At 40.0% G+C, this 15,834-nt stretch overlaps 1 protein-coding gene across 3 annotated transcripts in view; it reads right to left on the bottom strand.

Annotated features, from left to right (window-relative positions):
- Positions 1-15,596, bottom strand: part of LOC109424719 (FHIP family protein AAEL005291) — a gene marked incomplete at its 3' end in the record, with an annotated part of 80,303 nt that extends 64,707 nt beyond the window's left edge. For 2 of the 3 annotated variants that reach the window (XM_029865242.2, XM_029865241.2), the window contains 1 exon segment: positions 15,091-15,596. 3 annotated transcript variants of the gene reach the window in all.
- Between the last annotated feature and the right edge of the window lie 238 nt (positions 15,597-15,834).

Raw genomic sequence — 15,834 nt, 5'->3', positions numbered from 1 at the left:
GGAGTTCCCCAGGAATTCCTCAAGGAGTGTTCCGGAAATTCCTCCAGGGATTCCCCCGGGAAATCATCCAAAAATTATTAGGTTCCACTTCCAGGAAACCCCCAATAAAACTTCCGGGAGTTCCCCGGGAATGCCTCCAGAAGTTCCCCGTTAATTCCTTCAGGTGTTTGCCGTGAATATATCCAGGAGTTCCCCGTGAATTCTTGTAGGAGTTCCCAGGGATATCCTGCAGAAATTCCCTTGGAATCACCCAATGAGTTTCCAAGAAATTCCTCCAGGAGTTTCCCACGAACTCATCTCAAATTACCTCGGGAATTCCACCAGAAGTTCACCAATAATTCCACCAGGAATTTTCCGGGAGTTCCTCTGAAATTCCTTCTGAATTCCTACAAGCAATCATCAGAGCATCTTCTGGAGCAAATCTCCAGAAATTCCTTCTGAGATTTCTCCAATAATTCCTTCGGAGATTCTTCTAAAAAATCCTCCGGAGATTCCTACGGAAATTCTTTCGGTGATTCCTCCGGAAATTCTTCCAGACATTTCTCCGGGAATTCCTCCAGAGATATCTTCGGAAAATCCTCTGGAGATTCCTTCGGGAATTCTTCCAGAGATTCCTCCGGAAATTTCTCCGGAGATTCCTCCAGAAATTCCTCCGGGGATTCCTCCAGGAATCCCTCCAGAAATTCTTCCAGGAATTCCTCATCAAGGAATACCTCCGGGGATTCTTCCTGCAATTTCTCCGGAGATTCCTCCCGGAATTCCCCCAATTCTGGAGGTTCCTCCAGGAATTACTTCGGAGATTCCTTCAGGAATTCCTCCCAGAGATTCTTCCGAGGAATCCTCGGAGGAATTCCTGGACCTCCGGAGGAATTCCGAAAGAATCTCCGGATGAATTTTTGGAGCGATTTCTGGAGGAATCTCCGGAGGAATCCCTGAATGGATACCTGGAGGAATCTTCGGAGGAATTTCAGGAGGAATCTTTAGAGGAATTATTGGAGAAATCTCACTGATGCCACTCCTGGTGTAATCTTTAAAGAAAATCCTGGAGTAATACCAGAAGAAACTATAGGAGGAACCCAAAAATTTACTCCTAGAGGAGATCTAGAAGGAGGTTCTGGAGGAATCCTGGAAGAAGTTGCTGAAGGAAGGATTTTCTCTGCGAAATCCCAGAGAAAACCCTTCGTACGGAATGCCAGAAGATTCATCACAAAGAATCCTTCGTGAATCTTCATAAAATTTCCCGTGAAGCTTTGTCCCAGTATTTCTTCAACAACTCCATAAAGTAACCGCCAGAGTCCCAGCAGAATTCCTTCCATCGTAGTCCGAACGCCTAAATTGCAGAATTTTTAATGAGTATCTAACCTTAGTTCTCTCTGTAATACCATCAAAAGTTCCCCCAGAATTCCAGCGCAATGTCTCTAATCAGTATTTTCCCTGAAAGGTTTACAACTCCGTTAGAATCTCACTATCTGGATTTTCCCCAGAAGCCCACTCAAAAGTTTTAAATTGAATCATTTTCCCTACACGCGCGCGAAATAGTACATTTAAATTTCAATAACATTTCCTGAGGAAAAGAACGAAATTTCTCTAAGTCCAAATCGTAAACAACCTGGTGCCCTTTTCTTCACATCCTTCTTACAGCATCATTTCGACAAAATGCTGTCAGTTAAACAACTGTCAAAATTACTTACGGAAAAAGGTGAAATTTTACTTGAGCGCTCTACTTGGCAACAGGAAACTTAGCTTAAATTGGGAAAAAAATCCACAGCTCAGGTGAGATTTGAACTCACGACCCTTATTCGCTAGACATAGCTTTACCAACTAAGCTACCGAGCCAATTAATGGCCCGGTAACTTAGTTGTCATAAGGTTCAATTCTAATCTCAACGATCTATATCACCTTCTCCTAAACCGCAAATATAACCATCTCTGTTGTACATATGTACGAAGAGCGAAAGCGATTGGTTTATTGTTCGAAACTGTTTGCCTAACGTACAGGCACCGCTTCCCCAACCACTTGTAGAGGAAGAACAATTGCTACCTGGAAGGCGATCAAACGCGTCGTTCGCATTCTGTTTGATACGACGGATAACTACGTAGAGGTAGATGCTCGAAAACGACTCACTCAAAGTGCAAATTTTTGGTAATACCCAGGGTTGAAAAAATCACATTCAATTGAATGAAATTGTGCTGAATTTGGCATTCATTTTCAGCTCCGCTGTGAGATACTTGAAAGTGAACTCAGAAAAACTCAACTACTTTGTGGACGTAATGACTCATCAACACACGCTCTGCGCTGATGGATGCTTGATGTCAACAACGGCCGCATGAATGCGACTGGCCCATAAGCAAGCGTGGTGAATTTTCTCTTTTGAGTGCCAATGACAAGGAAAATGTTGTTATTGAACCTCACCGTCGCCACGATGTGAGCGACGAGAGAATTTTTATTCTCTTCTCACCCGCCTCCGTGAAGGAAAGAGGCTTCAACGTCAGAAGCGGTGTGGTGAAAAGACAAAAACAAAAACTCACCTTCGTTGCATGCTTTCGTTTTTTTTTTTGCAACCCTGACCCTGAAATATGAATTTCAAATAACTCAAAGATTTTTTCTGGTGTTTCCCCAGGAATTAATTGTGGTAACCCTCAAAAAGTTTCTTCTTGAGTTCGTCAAGAAGTTCCTTTTAGAATTTCTTTTTTTGATAATTCCTCCAGCAGCTTTTTTGGAGGAGTTTTTTCTGAGATTTCGCCAGGAGTTTCTTGGGTTTCTTCTCCAGAAACACCTTCCAAGATTTTCCTTCAGGAATGATTCTTCCAAAAGTTCCTTCCGAAATTCACTTCTTCTTTTTAGGGATTTCTTTAAGAGTCTTCTGGGATTTTTAAAGAAGTTTTTTCTGATCCCTCTTTTTGAAAGTTCCAAGATTTCTCCAGGATTTGTTTCCAGGATTCTTCTAGAAATACTTTCCTGGATTCCACTAAGAGTTTCTTTCTGTGATTTCTTAAAAAGCTCCTTCTGAATTCTTTTTTGGATTGATGTAGGAGTAGGAGACGTTTTCTGGATTCCGCCAAGAAATTCTTGCGGTTTTTTTTTTCATCAACTCTTATCGGGACTTCTCCAGGAACACCTTTTAGAATTTCTTCATGAAAGTCCCCCATACTTCACCTTCTAACTCCCGGATTAAAGCTTTCTGCAGTAACATTAAAATGGTATTGCAGAAATCTTTCTTCCATAATATCACTGCCGGACAGTGAGGATAAGTTGGACCACACACACATGAAAGTCTCCCAAACTTTCTTCTGGGATTCCTTCAGGATTTTCTCCGAAGATTACACCAGAAATTCCTTGTGGGATCCCATCAGGAATTTTACGCTATTTTCCAGCTTTCCTCCAGAAGTTCATCCCGGAATTGCTTAAGAAGTTCCTTCCAGGCATTGCTTCAGAAATTCCATGAATTCTTTCTTGGTTTCATCCAGGAATAAATTCTTGAGGGATTCCTTCTGAAACTTATTCCGGAATTATTTTTCCTCCAGCAGTTTTAGTTAAATTACACCAGATGCCCAATCTGGATTTCCCTCAAAAGCTCCTACTTAGATTACATTTCTCCAGGAATTCCTTCTGGGAATATCGGAAAAAGTAGTTCTAAAGACATTCGAAAAGAAACCCCATTCTCTTAAGCCTTTATATATATCTCAGATGAAAATCCCAGAAGATTCACAAGTATAATTGCTGGAGGATTCCTGTTACTTCTAATTGCATTCCAGATGGATCCTTTTTAGGAATCTCAGGAAAAAAAAACTCCGGAATCTCAAAAGAAATTCCTTGAAAAATCCCAGAAGGCTCTTGAGGAAATTGTAAAAGGAAAGAGAACCGGAATACCGAAAGAGATCACATTTGAAATTCCCAGAAGGAGGAATCTTTGAAGGAGCTCTTGGATAAACCCCAGAAGCAACTCCTGGTCGATATAGGAAAATTTTGGAGGAAGGTATTGATGCATGGATTAGTTGTTTGGAAAGTTTCACAAAATTGACGACCATTTTTTATAGAGTGGAATAAAACTTTTCCGAAACGAACTTCCCAGCAAAAACTCCTGCAAGAATTCCAGAAGAAACTTTTGGAGGAATCTGTGGATAAACTCAAAAAAAATCTAGATAATTTCCTGTAGAGTTCCCAAAAGGAACTCCTAGAGGATTCCTATAAGTACTTCAAGGAGAATTCCCAGAAGTAACTCCAGGAGGATCATCATTATTAAAAAAAAAATACCTATAGAAGGTCAAGCGAACCAGAGTTCATTGTTATTATCTCAAGCAATTGCACTTCCACGTTATCACTCAGTCACTATCAGTTAAACAAGTGTTTCTTTATCTACTCCGATGCATGAGTAATCTCACGTTATCTCCGCAAGCAACATTCGACACCTCGGATGAAGCACGTCTGCAGTTTGTCTATCAATACCTACTTGACCACAATGTGTTCAAAATTGATTTCAGAATAGAAACGAAAACTCATCAGAATTCAAACAAAGAGAACCCGAACCCACATTGAGCGTTGATAACTTCCCATTGAGATTGCATGTTCCTCGTGCGTCGCAGATGCAGAACGAATACGACACCGCCTGTTTACTATTTACACAATCCTACTGCTACTATAACAAGTCACACAAACAATCTCGCAGTAATCCGACACTACTGCGCTTTGTGTTGTCCGTCTGATGATTGTTATTTATTCCACCCACGCAATCTTCCGTTCGCTCGCGGATCGTTGTGTGGTGTATTCTATCTCTAACCAAACACAACATTTTTAAATCAAGCTCACTAACCTATCACCAGACCATTTAGTAGACTGAAACAGATGTCCCTTCTTTCTGCTTCTTCAGCTGGGGGTAAGGTAAAAAATTTGCAAATGTACTCGCGACTACGATAGTCGTCCCTTTCGCTGCGCTTGCACTGGCTCGTACGGTTGCCTTACATAAACCATCACATTGCTGCTGGGCTAGCAGAGAGGTGCAGGTGCAAGAGGTGTCCGTCGCGTTTAGCTTCAAGCTTGCAAACTATCCAGCAAGCCAACCTTCCTGGTGTTTTCTCGTTTGCATTTTCTCACAACTTGACGTGCATGGCATTTTTTCTCAACTTCATACCTCTGGGCTGTTGTTTTCTACTTCGTCATCTCTCTTCCAGTCAGTTACCAGGCATGGGATTAAAGTTAAAGCTTAAAATAAAATCAAAAAATCAGATGACGTTGGTGGCTGCCGTTCGTTGCCATAGGCGTCTCTCTGGACATTTGACAAGGGGTTATGATAAACTAGACAGATGACTATTTGTTGAAGGTCAATCAGCGCCCAAAACTCTTGGTCATCGACAATGTATGGTACCGGTGATCGCTTATTTAGAGCCTCTTGAGGCAGCGTTGCCAAACGAGGGCGAACTTTTTGTGCTGGAGTACAGTAAAATCAGTCATCAACGACGCAGCCGATAGTACCGTTGGGCACGTGAAACGAAGTCGACGAAACGAATGGTTCAACGAGGAGTGCATAGCAATTTTGGAGGAAAATAATGTAGTGCGAGCGGTAATGCTGCAGCAAGGAATCCGGCAGAACGAGGAACTACACAACAGAAACAGAAACAGTAGAGAGTCGCCTCATTAGGAAGAAGAAACGCTGTCTGAAAGAAGAGGAGTTCAGGGAAATGAAAGTGCTGTGTCGTTTTCAAAAAAACGAAAGTTTTACCAGAAACTCAATGCATTCCGCAACAGCTTGGTGCCGCCAGCCAATATATGCAGGGATAAGACGGGAGCCTCATGGCGGACGGACGTCAGGTGATAGAAAGGTGAAGGCAGCACTTCGATGAACATCCGAATGGTGGAAAACATCAAGTTGTGGCACCACGACCTCGAACATCTAAATAAAGGAAGCATGACGTCACTAGCTCGAGAAGATCTTGCGGCTGGTGTGAAGTTCAACCGCAGAAATTATACTTTTGTGAGGTTTGTGTCCACGGTAAGCACTGCAGAGATTCTTTCAACGGCTCGCAGAAAAGAACAACAATTTGCGTGAAACACGAATTGTCGAGGAGGCTGAGTTTCTATAGTTGGAGGTTATTTGACAGCTAAAAACTCAGCCCAGGGCCAAGCCCAAGATCTAAATTGTTACACAAGGTCAAATATTTGTCCAAAAAGAAACCAATTCGTAAACATCTTGTTTGACTCGATCGAATTTTCATTAGTGTCAAACAGGCGTTGTTTCTTCAATTTTTTCCTCGTCAAATATTTGACCCTGTGTACTTATAACCTTAGTCTTTCACTAACTGGGCAAAAAGCTTAGTGCAACGAACGAAAGATGCCTGTATAGTTCTGGAAGCCAAGAAAAATCTACGAAGTCAAAGAAATTCAGATCGAACATACGGTTGCCTATACTCCGCAATTAAACGGAGTAGCGGAGCAATTCAATCGGAAGTCACCCTGCGGAGAGGCTTTTTGACGGGCATGACCAATATGAGCCGGAGTCCGGCTGCAACGTTTCCAAGAAATCTAACCCTCGCGGAATCTGGGTATAACGAGGCAAATCGTTATTGCCCGAAATGTTAAATTCAATGAGCAATAATTCCCGTATGCTGAAAATTTTGATCCGGGTAACTGAAAGTACTGATGACATACGAACAAGAGGTGAAGAAGTCCAGTGATGTTCGAGCCGTCAAACTAGATGTGCAGCCAAATATCGAAGCTGATATGACCAAGCCACCGACAAAGGCCTGAAGTACACTGGGTCAAATATTTGACAAGGAAAGAACTTAAGAAACAACATCTGTTCGATATTAATGAAAATTCGATCGAGTAAAACAAGATGTTTTAGCATTGATTTCTGCTTGGACAAATATTTGACCTTGTGTATTGAGACAATTATATCTCCGAAGTCAGTGAACCGAATTGAATGAAATTTTGAACGTTTATCAACAATATATTAATGCTTCACAAGTCTTTTAAATATAGATACTTTTTGAACGGTGAAAAAAGTGATCATGCATTGACACTTTTAGGGTTTTTCTCGAAAAAGTGTAATCACAGAGAAACAGACGTAACTCTTAGAACATTTTTTTTTTTTGAAAAACATCGTCACCAAAACATAACCGCCCAATGCTAAACGTACTGCGCTTGGCCGGGCCATCACTAGGTGGTGGTAGTGAGCAAACGTCAAACAGGAGCAGAAACGACGCCATCGCAGCGAGTGGTCAATCGACCTACTACCGAATATTTGAATCAACCGTTAAAACAGTGATCGATGGGAAGCAAGCGGAGTGTGACGTCTGTTTCTCTGTGGTGTAATATTTTAAAACCAATGACATTAAATTTTAGTTTTGATATCCAAACATGTTCTACTTCTATTCTCAAAATATCTCTAATAAGATATATTAGACCCTATTTGGATTAACGGAAAAACACATTTGATAACTTTTGTGTGGTATTGTAATTTTTACTCATTTTCCTCTATATGGGCGAAAATGTCAAACCGGTATAACTTTATCCGTCGTGAACAAAAAAAAAATCATAAGGTCGTATCACAGACAAACAGACACATTACTTAGAAGAAAATTGCTTCAAATACATCGTTTGGCATCTCACTAGCACCCTCTATAATGCTCAATCCGAAGCATTCATTTGCAGGTGTTGTTTCCCTCGGCTCGATGTAACAATTTTGCAGGTGACGGCTCCCAGGCGTCATCCATTCATAAAACATGAATGAAGGTTCATGATTGAGTCATTTTATGTAAACATTGATCGGCGTCGCGTTCATTTCTCTCCAAAATTGAGAGGTGACGGTGGCACAGCAGCGCCTCCATGACACTTGCGAGCACAGTCCGAACCACACTATATTTTCAAAAGGACCGTTAAATCGTGCGATGATTTCGATTTGAGTAGTATGTCTGTTTGTCTGTGGTCGTATCAAGTATCAATATGTTGTTGTTAAAAGTTCAAAATTTCATTCAAATCGGTTCAATGGTTTCTGAAATATGACAGTTCAAAAATTAGTTGTCTAAAAATAATGTTTGGGCTCAATTCTGTACCAGTAATGCACATATAATAGGTCAACAAACAGTCAAAATTTGAGAATGTTTGATGTACTCTATGATAAGCTAGAGCATGTTGAACTTTTTTTGTGAAAGAAAAAAAGTTGCCTATCCCAAACATTTTGGCCACCCCCTGTATATAGGCAAAAGTATGTAGGTGTGTGTGGCGCAAGTTGATACTGTTTTGTCCTGCGTTGAATGAAAATAGAAGTTTCCCCTTTTTTGTGCAACTTTGTTAGGTTCTTGTCAATTTAACAATTATTGAACGTAGATGTCCGAAAAGAGTCAATTGTGTTATGTGGATCTGTTCTGCCATAACAGTTTTAGTCTTTTATTTATTGAAAAGTGTGTAATCATTAATTTATTTACTTTTGCAAACCAGATCCAGAAGGTTACGGGAGGAGTTGGAAAAACAGTTTTTTTGTATTAATGTCCATTTTATTTGTTGTTCTTCTCAAGTTGTCAGTTATTTGTCGTGGATTTCTAAACTTCGCGTAAAGTTTTTCGTGACATGCACTTGATAGAGCGAGATTACTGGTTGTGCTGTATTTGCCGAGCGAACTTTCTGTACCAGTAGTATAGGTTTGTACCGCTATCTGCTTGGTCGCTGCAATTCTGCGGCGTTAAATGAAAGTAAGTCTCCGAAGAATCCTTCCCAAATCAAATCATCATGTTACAGATTATTTCAAAAAATCTACCAGGTGTTCTTCTAGAAGTGTCACAAAGAATTCTTTTACGAATTTCGGCATGAATTGCTTCACCAATTCCTCCATAATTATTCACAAGAAAAATCTGTGATTGTTCGAGAAATTCTCACAGGAATTACTTCAGAAATTCCTCTGGATATTTATTCAGAAATTTCTCTAGGCATTCGTTTTATCTATTGGAGATATCTTTAAAAAATCTAGCAACAATTTCTTCAGAAATTCTTCTAAAAAAATCTGTCGGAAATTTTCCCGAGTATTCAACCAAAAACTTCCTCACTGATTATTTCAAAAAACCTTCCATGGATTTATTCGGAAATTGCTCATTTTTTTCAAAAAAAATATTTATGAATTTGACCTGAAATTCCTCCATGGATTCTTTCAAAAACTTGTTCAGATTCTTTAGATTTTAGATTTCTTTAGACATTTATTCAGAAATTTCTACAAAGATTCCTTCAATATTTTTTTCAGCAATGCCTTCAGAACCCAATCCAGTGTTCCAGAGAATTTTCTGCAGGGATTCCTATAGAAACTGCCCTAGGGATTCCTACATTTTTTTTCCGAGAGATTCTTTCATAAAATCACCCTTGGCTTTTATTTATTTTTTTTTTTTTCATAGTGATTACGGCGGTAGCACACTGTGCTTATGTTCTAACACCGCACCCTTTCCCTACGTTTGCTTCTATGAGCCTCTATTTTTGTTTCAACACACAGAAGTACGTAGGCATATCGTGGCCCAAGTCGACACTGTTTGGCCTGCGTTGAACAAAAATAGTTTTAATAAAAGTTTCCCCTTTTTTCTTTTTGTCAATTGTTTTTTTTTTGTAGTATGGTCCATGTATTTAGTTAGGTTCTTGTCAATTTGTCAGTTATTCGAAGTAGATCTCCAATATGTAGTCAATAAGTCAATTAAGTCATTCTGATCTGTTCTATCATAGCAGCTTTAGTCTTTGCTTTATTGAAGTGTAGTTTTATTGGAAATATGCTGAATATCGTTATTAAAAAGAGACGTCTGGAACTGTGTCCTGCTAGTTGTTCCGTCATGCACTAATAATGCCTAGGAGATTAACGAAAACACGTGTGTTTGGTCAGATGTCCATTGCGTAGAAAGTCAAGGAAAATAGGTTTCTTTATTGTCAGTTGTTATGTAAGCCTCGCTTGAAGCACTTCCCGTGAGAACCCTGTCATCTGTACACCAACTAATCCGTATCTTCGTACACAGCTAAATACTGCCAACCGGCGAAAAGCCTATGGGTAAATATTAAAAAAATGAATAATAATGCCACAGATAAACAGACGAAACACTTGCGAAATATCCATCGACCACGCTTTTAACGATCATTTTAAATTTTCATAGTTGGGCTTTCACAACTAGAGGCGCGCGCTTCGTTTTTCTAAGCGTTTGACGTTTCACACTAGCGCCTTCTGTTGACGATATTGCACAACACAGTGATTCGTGCAACTTTTCCACCAGGTGATGGTAGTGTGAACTGGGCGATGGATTTTCATGAAAATCGTTCAAGGTGTTACGTCTGTTTGTCTGTGATAATGCTGTCTAGCGCGTTGTTTTCTATCGGCCACTATTTTAGTCTAGTTCCCAACTGCAAGCTTTTTTTCCAATCTTATCGTCAATTGTCTTCTAGATACCCCACGGAATTGATGAGTAGTGAGTTCAATGCAGAGATACCCCCCCCCCCCCTCACACTCCCAAATTGTGGTAGGCCCCCGCTAAACCTGCAAACCAGACCCACTCCCAGCCAAAAGCTGTAGCAGATGTGGACAAACCGGTGCTCAACGTGCTCTCCCATAGTGGCAACATCAAATATGTGGACTGTACAACAATAGTAGTTTTAATGAAATGAATACTAAGAGTTTAGGCCGACACTCGAAGTGACGAACTTTACAGTGCTAGTTGAGTAAATACACGAAAGATGGGTAACAACAAATGTGCACAAACAGATGCATAACAATATGCATGTAAAAAAAGGCCGCAACTATCCATGGTGAAAATAATGACAGCGTAAATATTATGGAACCGACTCACCGAATTTAGCTCCAAAATGCCCCCTAGGCGATGGTATTGTTCACTCTTTGTAGCCACGCGTTATAGAAAATAAACCTGAAATGACAAGACGACAGTGGGCCGCCAAACTCCACAAAATGGCGGCCCGGAAATTTTAGTATTCTGTTTATAGCATTGTTGAGCATCATAGAGAGCATAATTTATATTCAGTTTTAAATATAGTTTCTTGTTACTATGCTAAGAAATAGAGAGATTCAAAAGTTTTTTTTCTACCTGCACCAGTGAACTTCTTGAGTGAACAGCATTCAACATCTAAAATTTAGATTCTAAATTGTTCATTCACTAATGCGATTTTCTTATCACCCTGCCCTGTCTTAAGTAGAAGATATAAGTAATGCAGAGACATCCCACATGCACTCTTGCATTACATAATAAGGTTGGACCCTGCTGCAATCAATGTCGTTATGCTATCCACTCCTGAGTTTATAGTTGCTATAAAAATAATTTCGAAGAAGTGAAAAAGAATAGTACGAATCTACTTGTTAATAAAATGCTGCTACTATTACTATTACTACTACTCTTACTACTACTACTAACTACTACTACTAATACTACTATCAAAAGTGCAATGAGTGATCGTTGGCTTCCCAGTCTTGTTAGTAGTTAGAGGGTTAGTATAGACTGGTAATAAGCCCTGTCGGTCCCCCCAGCACTGCGCGTAATCAACTGTTGTTAGATCATGCGACAGCGATTAAGCGTATGCTGGAGGCATGACAAATCAAGCGTTTAAATTAAAGTCAATAAAGCAATGGTATGATTATTCAGATTCTATTTTAGTTTAATTTTGTAAAGAAATGCTTTAATTCAAAACCTAGTTACTTTCAAATACTATTCCATTTACTATTTCATTAATTTTCGTTACTATATTTAATTTAGCTAATCTATAATCATAAAAGACTAAAATTGAAAATATTTAAACACATTTTCACTATATGACGACGCTTGATAAGCCATCGTCAAACCCATCACTCTTGGACAGGGAAAATCACCCTTGGCTTTTATTATAAATAAATTCGACTAGTTATTTCTTCAGAAATATTTTCAGATTTTTCTCCTGAGATTTCTCTATAAAGTTCTCTAAGGATTCCCAGGGATTCCTAAAGAAATTCTGTAAGGGATTCCTTTAGAAATACCTAGGAGATTTTTTTTAAATCCTCCAGGAAATCCTGAAGAAATTCAGTCAGGATTTTGTTCACAAAATCTTCTAGGGATTCTTTTAGACTTCAGAATGTCTTCCAGAAATTTCTCCGAGAGTGTGTATTCGTTTCGCGTGATAGAAGGAAAAAGAAATTATTGCCGATAGCGGCTTCGCTCGTAGGTGCTGACGCCAGGCTGCTGCTGCTCAGTCGGTTGTTTTGAATTTTGCTTACGCAGCTGTGCTTCGTCCGACGGCAAGAAATCCAGACAACCAGCGATGGAGAGATAAATGGAGGCAAATAAATAGGTGAGCTCGTTTCATACTACTTTTTACTGTGAAAATTTAAAAAGTTCACTGTCAAATAACATATTATGATAGTTTTTCAGCAATATTCGTATAATTGTGTTTTATTTTAAATAAATTCTCCTGTATTTTTGTTAGTGTCGGCACATTGTTTTGTTTCAATATATCGATTTCATGGCAAGTAGCATATTGGTTCACCAGTCCTCCCAATTCCGAGGTGACGCAAAATCTTGTTCATTCCATAAATTTTAATGGTCTCACCATTTTTCCAAATTGTGAGGTGTCACATTTGTGTGTATACTGTAAGGTTTCATAAACCGCATCTCTTACCAAAGTGTATCCTTGATCTATGCAACTATCAATCTCTCCCTACTAACAAAACTCCATCCCGTGACAACTGTGGGGGGTCCAGTAGTACATACAACCCCTAGTTGCAACGGTTGTCGAACTAACGGAACTAACATTTCTTTCCTTCCCCGGTAGACCGTAAGGACGTGGCCAGCGCCGTTATTGACCCAATAAAGTTTGAGTTCTCGAAACGTTTGCATTGAGGATGGTGGCAAATCCCAAGCCCCAAGCCTATTGGTTCTTTGTGCAATTTCGCTAGCTCAGGTCAATCACGGAGTAGCAACTACGAAGTGTACGATCACCAACGCTCATGCTCATTCTCCTCCAGAAATTTCTCCATGAACTCATTAAGAAAGTTGTGCACGGATAGCTTTCAAAAATGTTGCATGGATTCCTTCCTGGGTTCTTGAAATATGAATTTTGTTAAAAAATTCATGCATAGATTGTTCCAGAAATTTATCCACGAACTTCTCCAGATTGTTTTTTCATGGAGGAGTCAGCCATTTTTCAAAGCATTCATCTTAGAAAACCTTTCATGAACTATCTCAAAAAATACTCCATGTTCCGAACTTCAGAAGTCCTTCAATTTTTTTTCAGAACCTTTTTCAAGATTTTTTTTCAAAAATGTCTTTGGAAATTGTACAAGAGATTTTTAAGGAAATTTTCAAGATTTTTTCACATTCTTTTAAATAATCCTTCAAGACATTTCTCTTCCAGAAATTGCTCTAAGAATTTCTTAAGAAGGTCTTACAAAATCCTCCAGGACTCCTTCAGAAATGTTTGTAAAGATTCTTGCAGATTCTCATAAGGATTTTTACGGAAAGGCTGGAAGATATTCTTGCAGAGATTTCGGCAGAAATTCACACAGAGATTTCATCATAAATTCTGCCGGGTATTCCGCTATGAATTTTCTGAGAAATTACTCCAGCATTTCTCCAAGCGTACCTCTTGGATTTTCTATATGGATTCCTCCAGAAATTCCTTAAAAAAATGTTTGGGATTTCTTCAAAAGTTGTTCCATGAGTTCTTTTAGAAGTTGTTCTAGTAGTTCCTTCAGAAATTGCTCAAGCGGTTCCTTCAGAGATTCCTCCATGAAATTATCCATGGAAATGTACCAGCGAAGGGGCGCTGAAATTGGGGAACCTTGACTTATTAGTTCTTATTTTAACATGACAGCACTGGAAATAATTTATCACAAATCTCCATTTATCACAAATTTTTATGGGTTTTGCTACACGCCACGATAGTATAAGGCATCTAACTAAAATATCTCTCTCTCTCTTCTTGGCGTAACGTCCTCCTGGGACAAAGCCTGCTTCTCAGCTTAGTGTTCTATGAGCACTTCCACAGTTATTAACTGAGAGCTTCCTCTGCCAATGACCATTTTGCATGCGTATATCGTGTGGCAGGCACGAAGATACTCTATGCCCAAGGAAGTCAAGGAAATTTCCTTTACGAAAAGATCCTGGACCGACCGGGAATCGAACCCGTCACCCTCAGCATGGTCATGCTGAATACCCGTGCGGTTTACCGCCTCGGCTATATGGGCCCTTAACTAACTAAAATATCTGGAATATATTACAATTTTCGGTGAGGAAGTTATGAAATTTCAAAAGAAGTTTGTTGGAAAGCTTTGAGGAAAAGTCTGGCGAATTAGCAGTTTGCATGCATCCGCCAAAAGGCTGAACACCCCTGCATTATAAGTCATCATACTACGAACTGTAAAGTTTTAAACTGATTGAATATTTAAAAAAAATCCATTTAAAAATGTACATAAAATCGAGGTAAAATGTACATATTTAAATTAAAAACAAAATTAATTGATCAGAAACGATCAGGAACAAGACAGTTATTCAATTGTTCATACAAAAACACTGCTAAGCCAGCGGAGCTTTATTACACAGATGTAGCCGCTTTTGGTACACCCTTTTTTATCTCACTACCCTAGATTCACCTCTGACCTCAACAGCAGCAAGCAGCCAGTGCATTGTCAAACCCCAACCCAAAAGATGCAAGTCAATACCTTTGTATGTACGTTTGCAATCTCTAGACCTGCTGGTGTTCCTCCGTCTGCTGTGCTGACTGTGAAACTAACAACCTCCGCACTCTCCTACCCCGTCTCACCCTTCTTCACTTGTCCTCTCCGTCCAACAACTGTGCTGCTGATGACGACTGAATGATCGAGAAGGGAGAACCATCCTCTTCTACAACCGAACCGTCGTGGGTCAGATTCGCCTTCGCGGATTGCCTTGCACACAAACACCGAAACTGAGAAAATTTCTTGCGAGTTGGTGGTATTTCGGCGACGAAGGTCAATAGATTGCTTCCATTTCGAGACCCGAGACTCGAATGGCACGGGGATGACTTTCTTCGATTGCGGAAACTATTCCGACTGGCTACTGCTTCCAGCACACTTGAGCTCCATTTCACAACAAAAACTACGCACTGTTTTTTTTACCACACCTTCTCCACTCAGGGCCCCCTTGTTAGCTACGCTGCAGGAATCCCGTCTCGACCGGGACAGGCACTATGCGGATTTCACTGGAACCAGTCGTCGACCGAGTTTTTTCTTTACACAACCAACATTAGCGAGAGATTGGAATCTGCTTGACACTCTCCGTCGTGTGCGAGTTCATTAGCGAAAATAGACGGAATTCCGACGATGACGATGGCGACGAATCCGAAAAAAGTCAGACGGAGGAGTTCCTTCGATGGTTTCAATTTTACTGGAACACTCAATACGCGCGGATCGCACCCAGATTACATCTTGTCCTCGACGACGACGTTTCGCACTCGCGGTTTGCTGGATGATTCACGTTCCGAATAACAACTGCTGACCGTCCGAAGCAGACCACGGCTACGAGGAAAATGTTTTTCTCCAACCGAATCGAATCAAATCGACCGACGAACCGAGAAAGGCGAGTGTTGGTTTTTCACTTCCTTCTTCTTTTTCTCTGCGGGAGGGTCTTTTTCGCTTTTTCTGACACTGAAGTGACAGATCGCTGATCGTGGCTGGTATTTAGATACTTTGGCTCGGTGGCAGATTTTGCAACCGCGGTAATCAAAATAGAAAGAGCTGTGCGCCATTTTAAGGTGAATCTATATTTCAAACGTTCGATTTGAATAGGTCGTAATTGTAATTGTTTTATTTATTCATAACGATAACCTATTGGGTGTACCATACAGAAAAAACTGTTGTGTAATATT

This window comes from Aedes albopictus, chromosome 3, assembly GCF_035046485.1.
Source record: "Aedes albopictus strain Foshan chromosome 3, AalbF5, whole genome shotgun sequence".
Lineage (NCBI taxonomy): Eukaryota > Metazoa > Arthropoda > Insecta > Diptera > Culicidae > Aedes > Aedes albopictus.
Note: the sequence above shows the minus strand (reverse complement) of the source record. Positions and strands in the feature narration are given on the sequence as shown.